We start from the raw sequence: 15613 nt of genomic DNA, 5'->3' as shown, positions 1-15613 counted from the left end.
ACAAGCAAACAGCAGCGCTTAGAAAAACTATTTTGCTGGTCATTTTTAAAAACACAAATACTGCAAAGTATATATCTTTCTGAAAGGAGGGGATTCCTGGATTTGAGATTAGTGACTTTACAACCACTGTAAAGATTACACACACACACACACACACACACACACACACATATATATATATATATAAATAAAAAACATACCTGTAGCAAATTTTGCCCGAAGAACAGAATCTTCAAGTGCTTTTATAGTTGCATCAGGAAATTGCAGGAACTCGCTTGTCACTTGGGCAGACAGATCTTGCATCTTTTTGCCTACAAATCACAAAATACAAGATTGTAAAATAATAATCTGTAACTTATGAGTGATACGTTACATCAGTTATAGGCTGGTCAGAAAGAATGACAATAAAAAAAAACGTATTATGGCGAATGCCCTCCCAATTTTAACAACATGCACACACACTTCAAAAATTCCCCTCCCGAGGTCCCGGGATGTGAAGAGAAAAAAATTAGCACTGCTGCGGGTAATGAGAGGCATGGTGGATCTTCTATTCACATCACAAGGCCCCCCCGGAAGAGTGGTGCAGCAAGCTGCAATAAAATTCAGACATGCTGCAATTTACTGCAGCATACAAGACAGGATTTGGGCTGCAACCAACGATTATTTTCACAATCGATTAGTTGGCCAATTATTGTTTCGATTACCGTATTTAAATCGGCATATAACGCGCACCTTTTCCCCCTTAAAATCAGGGGAAAATCGTGGGTGTGCGTTATACGCCGATCCGCGCTGTCTCTGAGCGCCGCCGACATAGACCGAGCCGAGCGTACCCGAGTGTACTGCGCACTCGTCTAGGCTCGGCCACGCTCGCAGTCACGCCCTGTCCCTCCTAGCCTTTATACGAGAGGAGCCGAGCCCAACCGAGTGCGCAGTACACTCGGTCTATGTCGGCGGCGCTCAGAGACAGCCGAGAGAAGACGAGAGGACACCTCCAAGGCCGCCGATGGACGCCGGACAAGACAGCAGACGGACACTGACGACAGGCATTCAAAATGTAAGTATTTTTTTTTCTTAACCTTCCCTTCTAGGCTTGGGGTGTGCGTTCTATGCCGGTGCGTGGTATACCCCGATAAATACAGTAGTCAGATGATAGACTTAAAAAAAGAAAAATTTGCATTTTAAATTATTTTGGGTCAATTTGTTGTTGGGCAGATTACAAAAACACAAATTGCCGCAAAAACACATTACATGCTTTTCTGCAGCTTCTCCATTGAAGTATATTGAACCAAAAAATAAAACGGCACCACTTTGCATTAAAAAGTCCTCGCCCTTTCCAATTACGCAGCAGCTGAAAAAAATAATGGATGTGAACGTGTCCCATAGGAAAACATGTAAATAAATATACTTCTTCAAAAAACAGAGGTGTGACCCCAGGCCTGAGATGTTTAGTAACATAATGGGGTTAAAAAATAAAAGTACAAAAAGAGCAAATAATCGCTACTGTAAGGGGTTCATTTTTTTTTCTGTGGGACAGTGAAAGTAATATTTACAGTAGCGATTTGCTTTTTTGTACTATAAAGGGCTAATTTTAGTTTTTTTTAACCCCATTATGTTACTGGCCGATTAATCGCTTATGAAAATTGTAATCGATTAATTTCATAATCGATTAGTTGTTTCGGCCCTAGACAGGATCGCATGTCACTATTCAGCAGAACAACGCACAATGCTGCTGTACATGAATGAAATGTCACTTTTGTGCACATTAAAACAAAAAAAAGGAAACTGTGTGATGTTTCTTTTTTAATGCTTCCCCCCCCCCATTTTCCTACCTATGCTGCATAGCATACCTTTACTTCCCAGTGCCTTTTTTGATGCATTCATTGTCAGTGCATCTCAATGGGCTGGTGCGTTTTTTTTTTTTTTTTAACTGACCAAACATGCAGCATTTTTAACACCACTTCAAAAAAGGTGCAGATAATGGTCAACAATAAATTCATGATATTAAAAAGTCAATCATAATATATAATTTTTTTTTCTTTACTGTAAGTTTCGGTCAAGTGCATTTGTGGTTTTGGCACCATATTATTCATTTTAGTACACCACTAGATGGGTAGCATAAGCTGACAACACACATAATTTCAGCCAGTTCCTAATGAACCAGAGAAAAGTCAATCACTTGGTTGCCCTATCAGCACCACTCCACCAAACATCCTTTAAACACTTCTCCATACGAACATATACAGCCCAAAAATGCCAAAACCTGCCTAGCCAGGCGAGTACAGAAAAAAACGGAAGCAACGAGGAAGCTTCCAGTAAGGCCCCTTTTACACTGGGGCCGGAGGTGAAGTGGCAGTAAAGCTTCACTATTTTTAGCGGCACTTTACTGCCAATTTCACGGCGCTATGTGGCCGATAGCGAGGGGGTAAAACCGCCCGCTAGCGGCCAAGAAAAGGGTTAAAACTGCCCACAATGTGCCTCTGCAGAGGCGCATTGCCAGCGGTATAGCCACGCTGTCCCATTGATTTCAATGGGCGGGAGCGGTATAGGAGCTGTATACACACATACACCACTCCAAAGATGCGGCTAGCAGAACTTTTCCCATCCTGCTAGCATACCACTCCAGTGTGAAAGCCCTCGTTCATGCCTTTGCGATTTAATTACAGGTATTTATAAAGCACTGTCATTTTACACATATATTTTGTACATTCACATTAGTCCCTGCACTCAAGGTACCCAAATCACACACATAATCATATATATTTTATACACACACACACACACACACACACACACAGTATATATACACACACCAGTTTAGACAGGAGCCAGTGAACCCACCAGCTTGCCTAGATTTTTTTTTGCAGAAAATGCCGATTGCTGGCTGAACAGCACCTGCATCTAACTGCAGCTCTCTTCATTTATCCCAACACCACTGAGCTCAGCCACTGCTGGGATACACTGCACATGAATCCCTTTTGAACCAGCAAGCCTGTTTCACTCCTGCAATGGTGACGAGCACTCAACATCTGTCAGGTTCTTGAAATAAGCCAGACACAGGAATAGAAACAGTATTTTAGCCAGACCTAATGGGTGACATTAAAGGAATGCAGGTAGGGCAATACCACATTAAACAGTATTTTTAAAGTACTGGGGCCCCTTGTTTTCTCAGACCAGTTTATGTAAAAAATGAACTTTATCTGAAAATGTTTGCCCTCCCACCTTTGTAAATGCATACCTACTGGGATCCAATTCCCACAGCATCTTCAAGAGAGTTAACGCCCGCCATGGTACTTGCCTACAGCCACATCTCCCTGAAAGCGCCAGATCTCGTCTGATCTCGGAGGCTAAGCAGGGTCAGGCCTGGTTAGTACCTGGATGGGAGACTGCCTGGGAATACCAGGTGCTATAGGCTTTTTTTTTGGGAGTCCTTGAATATCTTTGTCTAGTCTTCTCCCAAGCCATCTTCAAGAGAGTTAAGGCCAGCCATGGTACTTGCCTACAGCCATATCTCCCTGAAAGCGCCAGATCTCGTCTGATCTCGGAGGCTAAGCAGGGTCAGGCCTGGTTAGTACCTGGATGGGAGATCGCCTGGGAATACCAGGTGCCATAGGCTTTTTTTTTTTTAGGGAGTCCTTGAATATATTTTTCTAGTCTTCTCCCAAGCTATCATCAAGAGGATTAAGGCCAGCCATGGTACTTGCCTACAGCCTCTTCACCTTTAAAGCGCACAATCTCGTCTAATCGCGGAGGCTAAGCAGGGTCAGGCCTGGTTAGTACCTGGATGGGAGACTGCCTGGGAATACCAGGTGCTGTAGGCTTTTTAATCCACATAGAAATGGAGGCTCTGGACGCCGGAAGACCTCTTTTCTGACCAGAAAAACGAATAGATGGGTAGAGCGTCTAAATACACGAACCCTCTCTAAATAAGCTAATAGACACCGTCTAACATCCAGACAATGAAAGGAAGCTTCCTTTTCATTCTGGGGATTTGAACAAAAAGAAGGGAGAACCATCTCCTGTGACCTGTGAAACTTGGTCACTACCTTAGGGAGGTACAGGGGTCCTGACTTAGAACAACCCTGTCCTCAAATAAATGAAAAAACGGCTCTTTAATGGAGAGCGCCTGCAGCACAGCGGTGCAGTGAATAGCACTTTTGCCTAGCAGCAAAAGGTTCGCTGGTTCGAATCCCAACCACGACACCATCTGCCTGGAGTTTGCATGTTCTCCCTGTGTCTGGGTGGGTTTCCTCCGGGTACTCCGGTTTCCTCCCACACTCCAAAGACATGCTGGTAGGTAAATTGGATCTCGTCCAAATTGTCCCAGTATATATATGTATATCTGTGTGTATGACCGTGTCCCTAGCGTGTCATGATCCTACGGGGTAAAAATGACCGCACCAGCCAAGCAGATACTGGCTGGAAAAAGCGCCCAGAGGCGATTCAGTTTGCATGCGTTGCGCTATACAAGTCATTCATTCATTCATTCATTCATATCACCTATCCTCTTGGCTGTCGTGACTGCCAAGAGGAAGGCAAACTTAAAGGTGAGTAACCTGATGGGGATACTGTCAATTGGCTCAAACGGAGCCTGGGTTAACCGAGTCAAAACCAACGAAAGATCCCAGGGCGGAACCCTAGAAATTCAAACTGGGGACAACCTATCTCTGGCTATAAGGAACCTTCTAACCAGGGGATCCAGGGATAGGCGTCTATCCAAAAAATACGACAAGGCTGCCACTTGAACTTTAAGAGTCCTTGTGGCTAGCCCCTGGTCTACTCCGTTCTGGAGAAAATCTAGGATGACCAAGGTCTCCTGCTGGGATACCTGTCTCGTCGAACACCAGCGAGAAAAAGATACCCCAGGTCTTGGCATAAATACGCCTAGTGACTACCTTTCTACTGGCCAAAAGCGTCTCAATTACCTTCTCGGAGCAGCCCTTCTCCCTCAGGCTCCGCCTCTCAAGCACCAGGTCGTCAGCTTGAAGAAGCCGGGGTCTGGGTGATAGACTGGACCCTGCCGAAGAAGGTCCGCCCGAATAGGGAGAAGGAGGGGAGGAGCCACCGACCCTCGCTCTAGAGCGGGAAACCAGGTCCTCTTGGGCCACCAGGGTGCGACCAGAATAAAATTTCCTACTGCTAGGCTTAACCTCTGTAGGACTCTCGGAATCAGGTTCAAAGGAGGGAATGCATAGGCCAGATGAAAACTCCATACCTGGGCCAATGCGTCTACCCCCTCTGACCCGTGTACCCGGGGGAGGGAGAAGAACCTCTTCACCTTCCTGTTCGGCCCTGCGGGCGAAGAGATCCACCTCTGGGCTGCCAAAGTGCTGACAGATCAGACTGAAAACTTCTGCATTCAGTTCCCATTCCCCCTGGAGAATGAGATGGCGACTCAAGTAGTCTGCCTCCAAATTGAGGGTCCCTTTCAGGTGTACTGCCGAAAGAGGAAATCCTCCGCTCTGCCCAGCCCAGGATCTCTAGCGACAACTCCAGGAGGGTGCAGGATCTGGTGCCTCCCTGATGATTGAGGAAGGCTACCGTGGTCGCATTGTCGAAAAGAATCTGAACCTCCCGGTCCAAAATTCTTTCCTCGAATGCTTTCAGAGCTTCTCCGACCGCTAATAGCTTGCGGTAGTTTCAAGAGGGCCCCCTCGGTCGTTGACTCCAGGAACCCTGGGCACAGAGCTCGTCCAAGTAAGCTCCCCACTCCCATGTGCTGGCGTCTGTGGCGATCCTGACCGGATCGGTCTGACTCCACGAAAGACCTAACTGCAGATTCTGTGGGAGAAGCCACCAGCTTAACTAGTGCAAGCTTCACTGGGTCTGGGACACTGACCCTGACATCTAGGGATTCTCTTTTTCCGTCCCAGGAGGAAAGGAGGAAGAGTTGGAGGGGTCTGGAATGGAGCTGCGCCCACGGGACCGCCGGGATACAAGAAGTCATTAGACCCAGTACCCTCATGATGTCCCTGAAGGAGGACTCTGCTTCCTCCATCGTTGACCTGACCACTGTCATGAGACCCCGGATCTTGTCTTCGGGCAAAAAGAGCTTCCTCTCCAGGGAGTCTATCAGACACCCTAGATAAAGTTTCCTCTGCTCCGGAAAGAGCGAGGATTTCTCTTTGTTGATAATCCAACCCAAGGACTCCAGGGTAGTCATGACTATCGCTATCCCTTGCAAAAGCAGGAAAGCAATTGCCTCCGCCAGGACCTTTGTAAAGACCCTTGGACTGGAGGCCAGTCCGAAAGGGAGGGCAGCAAATTGCCAATGCTGCACTCCCTGGGCGGAGGCGATCGCAAACCTGAGGAACCTCCGATGACCCGGAAAAATTGGGACATGGAGATAAGCGTCTCTTAAAACGATAGAATACCTCCCTCAGTAGAAGCCTCCTGAGGCTGTAAACACTCTCCATTCGAAACCTCTTGTGGAGGAGAGAGGTATTCAGGGGTTTCAGATTGATAATCAACCGAACTTTCCCTGACGGCTTTGGGACTACAAAGATATGGGAGTAAACGCCCAAACCTCTCTGGTCCACAGGGACTGGAACTATGACCCCCTGCTGTGCGAGCTCTGCGATGTTTCGCAGAAGGCCTGCTGACTTGAGGGGGTCTCTGGGTAAGTGAGTTAGAATAAATTTTGGAGGGGGAAGCTGACAGAACTCTAGCTTGTAACCCTCCCTTACAATCTGGAGAATATGGGGGCTCTGAGTAATACTCTCCCACCTGGGAAGGAATTGGGAGAGTCTTCCCCCGACCTTCCCGTCATTTGGGATCCTTGTCGTTGGGTTTTGCGTTGGAAAAAAGGATACCTCCTTTTTGTTTTTCCTTCCCAACTCCAACGTCTATTGTTAGGAGACCTCTTTTCCGAAGGACGGTTTTTACCTCCAAATCCACCCTGGGGGCCTCTAAAAACTCTTTTCCTGTTCTGTCTAGGCTTAGTAGGAAAACGCACCCCCTTCCCTGAGGACCTAGTCAGAGCCTGATCCAGGCCTGCACCGAAAAGAAGGGAGCCCTCGAAGGGAAGACCACAAAGGTGGTTCTTAGACGCAAGGTCCCCATTCCACATCTTGACCCACACTGCTCTCCTAGCAGAGTTGATGAGGGCTCCCGTCTTTGCGGTAGAACGCACAGTCTCTACCGCAGCGTCAGATAAATAAGCCACTGCGCCCTTTATGAGCTGTAGGGAATCCAGAATCTCCCTGGATTCTGAAACCTGGGACACATGCTCCATCAACTTGGAGATCCAAGAATTTGCGTTCCTAGCAATGCAGGCCGAAGCTAAAGTGGGGCTCAAGGCAGCCGCATTAGCTTCCCAAGCCCTACGCAAGGAGGTCTCTGCCCGCCGATCCATAGAATCTTTCAAGTTGCCCGCGTCCTCAAAGGAGAGGTCAGACTGTTTGGAGACCTGCGCGAGGGGGCGTCCAATCTAGGTATCTTAAAGAACTTAGATTCCTCCTCTTCTTCAACCACTTCCCTACCGGCCCATAGTAAAATGACGTCCACAAAGAACCTCTGCCGTTCAGAGTGGACGTCATATGACGTCCTGGGCTTTCCGGGTGGATATCTGAATGATGCCTGCAGCTAGAGGCATCATTCAGATATCCTTCTCTTGTGCCGGCGATTCTGCACAACGTAAGAACGATCATAGCGGCGGTTCCGCCGCTAGATCGTTCTTGCAGGCGGCGGGAGGGGACATCCCCCCCCTCCCGCCGCCATCCGGTGCTTCTCCGGGCTCTCCCGTGCCATCGGGGGCCCGGAGAACGAATCGTCCGGCGCTCGCAGGAAGCATAGAGATGACTGGTGACCAGATGGTCACCAGTCATCTCTATGACCGTCGGAGGACCCGGGCGCGATGTGATGACGTCACGTCCGGGTCCCCGTGAGTAAACAAAGCCGCGATTGCGGCTGCTAAGCAACCACAAGCATGAGATCGGTGAATTTTTTTTCACCGATTTCATGCTTTCCAGCCTGGAGGAGAGATGTGGGGTCTTATTGACCCCGCATCTCTCCATAAAGAGTACCTGTCACACACATTCCTATTACAAGGGATGTTTACATTCCTTGTAATAGGAATAAAAGTGATCAAAAAAAAAAAAAAAAATTTAAAAAGTGTAAAAAAAAGAAATAAATATAAAAAAATAAATTTCTTTTTATTTATTTTTATAACGCCCCTGTCCCCGGTAGCTTGCGCGCAGAAGCGAACGCACACGCAAGTCCCGCCGACATATGTAAACGCCGTTTAAACCACATATGTGAGGTATCGCCGCGTGCGTTAGAGTGCCAGCAACAATTCTAGCACTAGATCTCCTCTGTAAATCTAAACTGGTAACCTGTAAAAAATTTCAAATCGTTGCCTATGGAGATTTTTAAGTACCGAAGTTTGGCGCCATTCCATGAGTGTGCGCAATTTTAAAGCGTGACATGTTAGGTATCTATTTACTCTGTGTAACATCATATTTCATATTTTACAAAAAAATAGGGCTAACTTTACTGTTTTTTAATTTTTTTAATTCAAGAAACAATTTTTTACCAAAAAAAAGGCGTTTGAAAAATTATTGCGCAAATACCGTGCAAGATAAAAGGTTTCAATGACCGTCGTTTTATTCCCTAGGGTGTCTGCTAAAAAAACATATATAATGTTTGGGGGTTCTGCGTAATTTTCTAGCAAAAAAATTATGATTTGTACATGTAGGAGAGAAGTGCCAGAATAGGCCCGGTATGGATGGGTGTATAACTGCCCTGTATGGAAGTGGTTAAAGGGACAACGACGTTTCAAAGTCTTGTACCTCAAAAGTTTCTTCTCTGGTTCGGCCCACTCCCTAAGGATGATATCCTTGAGGGACTGGTGTACCAGAATAGCCTTAGACTTAACTAGTCCTCGGTACAATCTATCCTGTGTGGAAATCTGTTCCGCAGGCTGTGGAATCTCCTTGGAGGCATACACTGCCTCAAGAAGGCTTTCCATCTCGTCAGCAGAAAATATATATCTGCCTGTCCTTGCATCCTCATTCTCTTCTTCCGCCTGATCTGCAAAACCCTCCCCTGAGGAGGGATTTTCTGAGTCCTCAGAGTCAGATACCAAAGACCCGAGAGACTCCTGGCGGACCCTAAATAAACGAGAAGAGGAACTTTCCTGAGAAGAGGGCCCTGCGGTGGGGGGCTCAGGCTCTTCGCTTTTAAGAGACACTTGAAACTCTTTAAGTGTAGAGAGCATTTCAGACTGGACCTCAAGAAACCCTTTCATAATCTCAGAGATCTCCTTCCCTGTTAACTTTAGAATGCATTTAGTACAAAAAAGTTTAGAATAATCTGAGGGTAGTTTGTTATTGCAATAGCCACATTTCTTAGAACGGCTAGTGTCCTTGGAAGAACGACTAACACCCCCCTGGGCAACGATGTCCTCCCCTAAGAAGGAAAGGATACACAGGAATGCATGTAAATAACAGGGGAACAAACACTGGGTCCCAGCCCACCATACCCCCTGTACACAGGAACACTCACCCCCGTGGCCTCCTCCGCAGCCAGGGCCATGGACCGGTCCTCTCGCTCCATCTTGCGGGAGGATAAGGGCGCCTCTCTCTCTCGGCTGCTGCTTGTGTGTCCCCGGTGAAGAGAGCGCCGACACTGGCGTGCTGAAGCCGATGGCGCCATCATTAGCAGAGCCGACCCGGAAGTGACACACGCGCGTGACGTCATCGACCTGCGTCGGGCCGGGCTCCTGTGTAAAGACGCCGTAATCTTGGCGCCAAATCGAAGGAGCATCCAAATCCACTTCCAGAGTCGACCCTGCCGCAGTCTCAGACCGCACAGGGGCCACCCACCACCGGAGAGACCCACAAACCTCCAAGATAGGGGGAAGGCTAGGAGAGAGAGAGAGAGAGAGAGAGAGAGAGAGGAGGGAGACTAGCCCCTGAAGCTCCAAGATAGCACTATCCCAGGAGACTCCAGTACTCAGGGGGGTTCTTCCAGCTCACTCAGTGAGGCCCCCTGAGTAAGAAGGGACCCCCTAGGGAGGGATAAATCCGACTAAACCCAGAGGCTACCCAGTGCCTGCGGTCCAGCTCCCAGGGGGGACCACCAGCCCCAGGCTTAGGTCAGGAAAATAAAAAATATTTTGCTGTGGGGAAACACAAATCAAGAACTGAGGAGCACAGGAAGGGCGGGTTTTTTTTTTTTTTTTAAACAAACAAGGTTGGTCTTTATTGAGTCAACGAAGGTACAAGGCACATCACAATCATCAAAGCAAGAAGGCAGGTACATCGTCCATACAGAACATGAGATAGGGGCAAGCCCTGTAATAATAGTTTGGCAGGGTATATAAAACCAGGTAGGCATCAACATCAAAACAGAAGTAATGCAAATGAGTGAGCCATGCTTGGGGGAGGGAGGGGGGAAGAGAGGCGGGGAGGGGAAGGGAAACAGGGGAATGGGAGGACGGGAGGGAGGAAGCCCACGGCCACCATCACACAATGGAGCAGTGACACCTGATTACAATCTACAAGGGGTTAATCCAAGGGGCCCCAAACCCGCTCGTATTTTAACGGGGCAACTCTATTAATGTATGTAATTTTGTGTAGAGAGGCAAGGCAGTATTAATCAAGTCCATCCACGGCTCCCACAGTGGGGGGCGCCCTAGAGTTCCATTTAAACAGAATTACCTTTTTTGCATAAAAGAGCAACATGGATAACAGGGGTCTTAGTAAATCGGGCCTCTGGTCATCATCCTGTATCCCCAAGAGGCCCAAGGCCGGCTCCACTGGAACATCCAACTGCATACGAACATTAATAAAGTCAAAGACGGCGGACCAGAAGTCCGAGAGCTTGGGGGCAGGCCCAGAACTATGGATGTAGTTGGCTTCAGGAGATTGGCATCGCGGGCAATTAGGAGATCGTTGGGGAAATATTCCATGCAGCCTCTGAGCGTATAGTATACCCTATGGAGGAACTTCGTCTGTATCAGCCTGTCTCTGGATGATATCACTAATCTATAGCTATCTTCAAAGCAGTCATCCCAGATTCCCTATCCAGGGACGGGATATCCCCCTCCCACTTTCTCCACAATGACTCCACCTTCGGGGAGTCCTTACGCAAGAGAGCTACAGCTCCGAAAGGGGCTTAGCCAGGGTTCCACCACATCCAAACCCAAGACAATAGGAGCCCCAATTTGGGCCCTGAAAGCATGCCTCAGTTGGAAGTAGCGAAGAGCATCCAGCCCGGCAGGCCATACCTGCTCGCCACTCCCTAAAGGGGAGCAGAGCTCCCCGGAGACAATGACCTTCAGCAGGCTTAACTCTATCCTAGCCCAAAGGTGTGGATCGGGGATAGTTCTAAACTGCCCCAGGGGAAGGGTTACCCCACAACGGAGTGTAGGGAGACCAACGGTCCCGGAGACATGAACCGGCGCCTGGCCGTCCACACCGTAGTGTAGTTTTGGAGGGGGCTGGCAACGAGGGGTTACGCTGATGCCCCTCTGTACGCCAGATTACTGAGTTCAGTGAGGGATCCCACTATAGCCGCCTCAAGGCAAACAGCTGCATTGGCCCTAGGACTGCTGGAACCACCAGCGCACAGTAACCAGAATAGCCGCCCAATAGTACACAAGGAAATTAGGAGAAGCCAATCCCCAGAGCCCAGAGGCAACTGTGATTCGATTTAGCCAATCGAGGGGTCGACCTTTCCACAGAAAAGAGGCCAATGCAGCTAACCAATTCCGCTAAAAAATGAGGGGGGAATCCAAACTGGGCAATTTCTAAATATGTACGTGAATTTTGGCAAATATATCATTTTTTTTTTTTTTTTGAAAATTATTTTTATTGATTTTTCAAACACAGAAAGACAAACACACACACACACAAGGAAGGCAACATGCCCACCTTGACATAGGCCACGCAGGGGCCAACACACCAACAGCATGTATAACTTATTACTGTATACCCCCCCCCCCACCCATCCCTGACCATCCACCCCCCCCCCCCCCATAGCAATCAATCAGTGAAACACCATATGAAATCCGGAAAAAAAAAGAAAAAACACAGCGTTCACAGATAACACCAGCCCAAGAAGTGCAGGATCAGGTCATGTCTAGAGATTCCGGTCAGGAGTAATAAAGAAAGAAATACAATAAAATAAACAAAAATCTTCCATTAATGGCAGAGAGCGTAAGTCGCTTATACAGCATATCTATTTAGCGTAAACTCCAGTAGGTGGCTGAGACCTTCAGCAAGTTAAACCGTAGTTCTAACCCACAGTCTAACCATGCCTGCCAAACCCTCTTAAATTTCTTATCACATCCCCTCGATCTGTATGTGCGCTTGTACATGTGTATCACAGAGTTAACCAGCCCTTTCAGAAGGCTAATGTAGGGGCATTGGAGTTCTTCCATTTCAGGAGAATGGCTTTCTGCCATAGAACAACCCGAATATCAGAAGGGTACGATGTGCCAGGGAGGGGTACCACCTCCTCAACTAACCCAATAAGACGTCAGAGGAATCCGAACACTCAGCACTCCCGACAGACATTCAACCACCCCTGCCCAAAAGTTGCTGGATATGAGGACACGTCCAAAATATGTGCTCTGCACCCGCCGGGGAAAATTTACAACCGCCAGCACTGACCCAGTACTAGCAGGGGTAAATGCGCGACAACCTGGCCGGTGTATAATAAATGGTGGTAAAAATTTAAATTGGATCAGACGATCCCTAGCAGATACCAGATGCTTGAAGGGTTGGTCCCACATATCCTCCCAATCCTCCCCTTGAAGTGTCAGGAATCTCACTCTCCCATCTGGACAGAGTTTTAGGCAAATCTCATTAGTTAATACATTTTCTAGCGCCGAGGGGAGAGACTCCACCCGCCGACTCCCGAATTGCGCCTGAAAGGCATGACGCAGCTGCAGATATCTAAAGAAAAAGGAGTTAGGCAGGTTGTGCCTGGCCTTTAGTTGGTCAAACGAAATAAGGTCTCCCTCCCTAGTAATATGTTCCAGCAGTTTGACCCCCCCACAGGCCCAAATCATTGGGTCCGGAAGAGAGGCAAAAGTCTGGCAGCTTCGGGTTAACCATAGAAAAGCCGAGGGCGAGACTCCCAAATATGATGGTGAGACCATGGTAGTTGCTACCTCCCATGCCCTGATGGTAGCCCTCATGGTGGCCGTCAACGGTAGGGTAGATTTTGGGCCTCTGTACAGGGCCAGCCGTAGACTTTCATAGGACCCCAACAGTGCCGCCTCCAGAATCCGTGTCCCCCTCGTCTGCCAACAACCAGCGTCTGGCGAATACCATCTGGCCAGCCAGATAATACTTCTGCCAATCCGGGAGCGCCAGCCCCCCCCTGACCCCAAGGTTCTTGGAGAACCCTAGCACCTATCGGGGAGACTGAGGCGACCAGATAAAAGCCCCTATTATACCATTCAATGATGCAAAGAACGATTTGGGAATCCACACCGGGGAGTGGCGCAAAAAGTATAGGAGAACGGGTAAAAATTTCATTTTAAGCAGGTTAACTCTTCCGAGTAGCGAGAGGGGCAATTTCTTCCAGGCCAGAACCCTTTGTTTCAAAGTAACCACTAGCGGGAGAAGATTCAAAGTCATGTAATCAGTAATTTCAGTGGTAATTTTCATCCCCAAATAAGTAATAGAGGAGACCCACAGCAGCGGCAGCAAATTGTCCCGCTGTAGTGGGGCCTCAGGACCTAGAGGCAATATAGAAGACTTGCTCCAATTCACACGTAGGCCCCGAAAAGGAGGCAAACATGTCCAGGATCTGCAAGGCTGCCTTCAGCGACACCCCCGGATCCCTAAGGAATAGAAGCAGGTCGTCTGCATAGAGCGCCACACTTTCTACTATTGTTCCAATCCTGACCCCCCCCCCCCTCCCCAGATTTCCTGAGTGCCTTGGCTATGGGCTCCATCATTAATGCAAAAAGGAAAGGAGAGAGTGGGCAGCCCTGCCTCGTACCCCTACCAATTTGAAAGAATGGAGATACCTTAAAACCCAGCCGAATAGCTGTTCGGGGGGTTAGCATATAGCAACTTAATCCATTTACGGTAACCGGGACCAAACCCCATTTCCTCTAAGACTTTGTGCATGTACTGCCAATCTACGGAATCGAAAGCTTTTTCTATGTCGATGGAAACAATCACCTTAGCCGGGCAATCAGCATTATCCAATTGGAGATACGTGAACAGCTTCTCAAGTTTGTGTCAGTCGACATACCCGGCATGAAACCTGTTTGGTCAACATCCACTAGGGTCGAAATGACCCCAGCCAACTCTCGACGCCAAGACCTTAGTAAGGATCTTGAGGTCCATGTTGAGCAAAGCAATAGGCCTATAGGATGAGCACTCCATCGGGTCTTTGCCTGGTTTCAATAGGAGCACCATATACGCCTCCATCATGGACTCCGGTAAGGCCCCCGACTCCCAACAGTGTCTAAAGAGCAGGTTCAGTCTAGGTGCCAACAGGGATTTATAGGTCCCTGTAGAAGTCCGCCGGGAAACCATCCGGCCCCGGCGCCTTCTGTGGAGGAAACGCCTGCATTGCTGCCTCTATCTCAAGAACCGAAATGGGCTTATCCAGGGACTCAGCATCCTCGTCCGACAGACGGGGCATAGCAACTCCCCTCAACAACTCGTCCAACCCAGCAGAGTCATATGCCGAGATGGGCGAGTAAAGAGCCGAGTAAGAACTCACAAATTCATCTAGTACTTCCGCGGGATCAGTAACCAGGGGCCCCTCCCCTCCCCCTCACCTCCCCCTCACCACAGGCACACTGACCGTCGTTTTCGGATCCGCGGCAAGATTAGCCAGGAGCTTACCGTTTTTGTCCCCTTCTTGCAAAGATGGTCTCCGCCTTCCTTTTTACCTCAGTGTGTGCTAGATCTGAGAAATGTAAGGCTACTGCACGCCTAGCCTCCAGTAGGGACACATAATTGGCCTCCGAGGGAGAGTCTGCATATGTTTTAGCACTCTCCCGTTCTTTAGCCGTCAGGATTTTCAGATTCCTGATTGTGGTCCCTCCTGGCTGCCTTAAGGTGTTCTAGTACCTGATCCTCCACCAACCAGCCAGGTGACAGTCTCCAGCCCCCCCTCGTCCCCCGGTCTGGGAAGGCCAAGGTGGCCATAAGTGGGTTGTGGTCTGAGGGGCCCCCGGCCAAGTACTCCATCCTGCACACATTTTGTAAGATATGGGCATTGCCAAACGCCAAGTCTATCCTAGCTGACGACCTATGTGCAGATGATAAGTGAGAGTAAGAGATGACACCCGGATGTTTCCATCTCCACAGTTCCGTCATTCCCGCCACCGAGACCCAAGAACCGAGATCCCCGCCCTCTTGAATTATTCAAACCCCTGACATTCCATGAAAGTATCTTAATTTGACTATCCATTATGCAATTCGAAACAATACATTCTCACAGACATGACTATTGCATAGTAAAAAATGGGCAAGGGCAACATGCAACAGGCCATATTGTTCGTGCATATCAAAGGTGCAAAATATAAAAAAGGTCCCATGGTGTCAGAACCTGTACTCACCGAGACCGAGATGCTGAGGGCGGCTCACCTTTGCGACCCTGTGCAGACCACTCCCTGGAGTTGGGACAGAGGGACGGC

The 15613-nt window shown here is 48.6% G+C and overlaps 2 pseudogenes; both read left to right on the top strand.

Annotated features, from left to right (window-relative positions):
• Positions 1-3293: 3293 nt before the first annotated feature.
• Positions 3294-3412, top strand: LOC120925445 (annotated as a pseudogene).
• Positions 3413-3494: 82 nt separating this feature from the next.
• Positions 3495-3613, top strand: LOC120925179 (annotated as a pseudogene).
• Positions 3614-15613: the final 12000 nt, after the last annotated feature.

The sequence above is a fragment of the Rana temporaria genome, chromosome 1 (assembly GCF_905171775.1).
Source record: "Rana temporaria chromosome 1, aRanTem1.1, whole genome shotgun sequence".
Taxonomy (NCBI): Eukaryota; Metazoa; Chordata; class Amphibia; order Anura; family Ranidae; genus Rana; species Rana temporaria.
The sequence above is the reverse complement of the archived record's forward strand: the minus strand, read 5'-3'. Positions and strand labels throughout refer to the sequence as shown.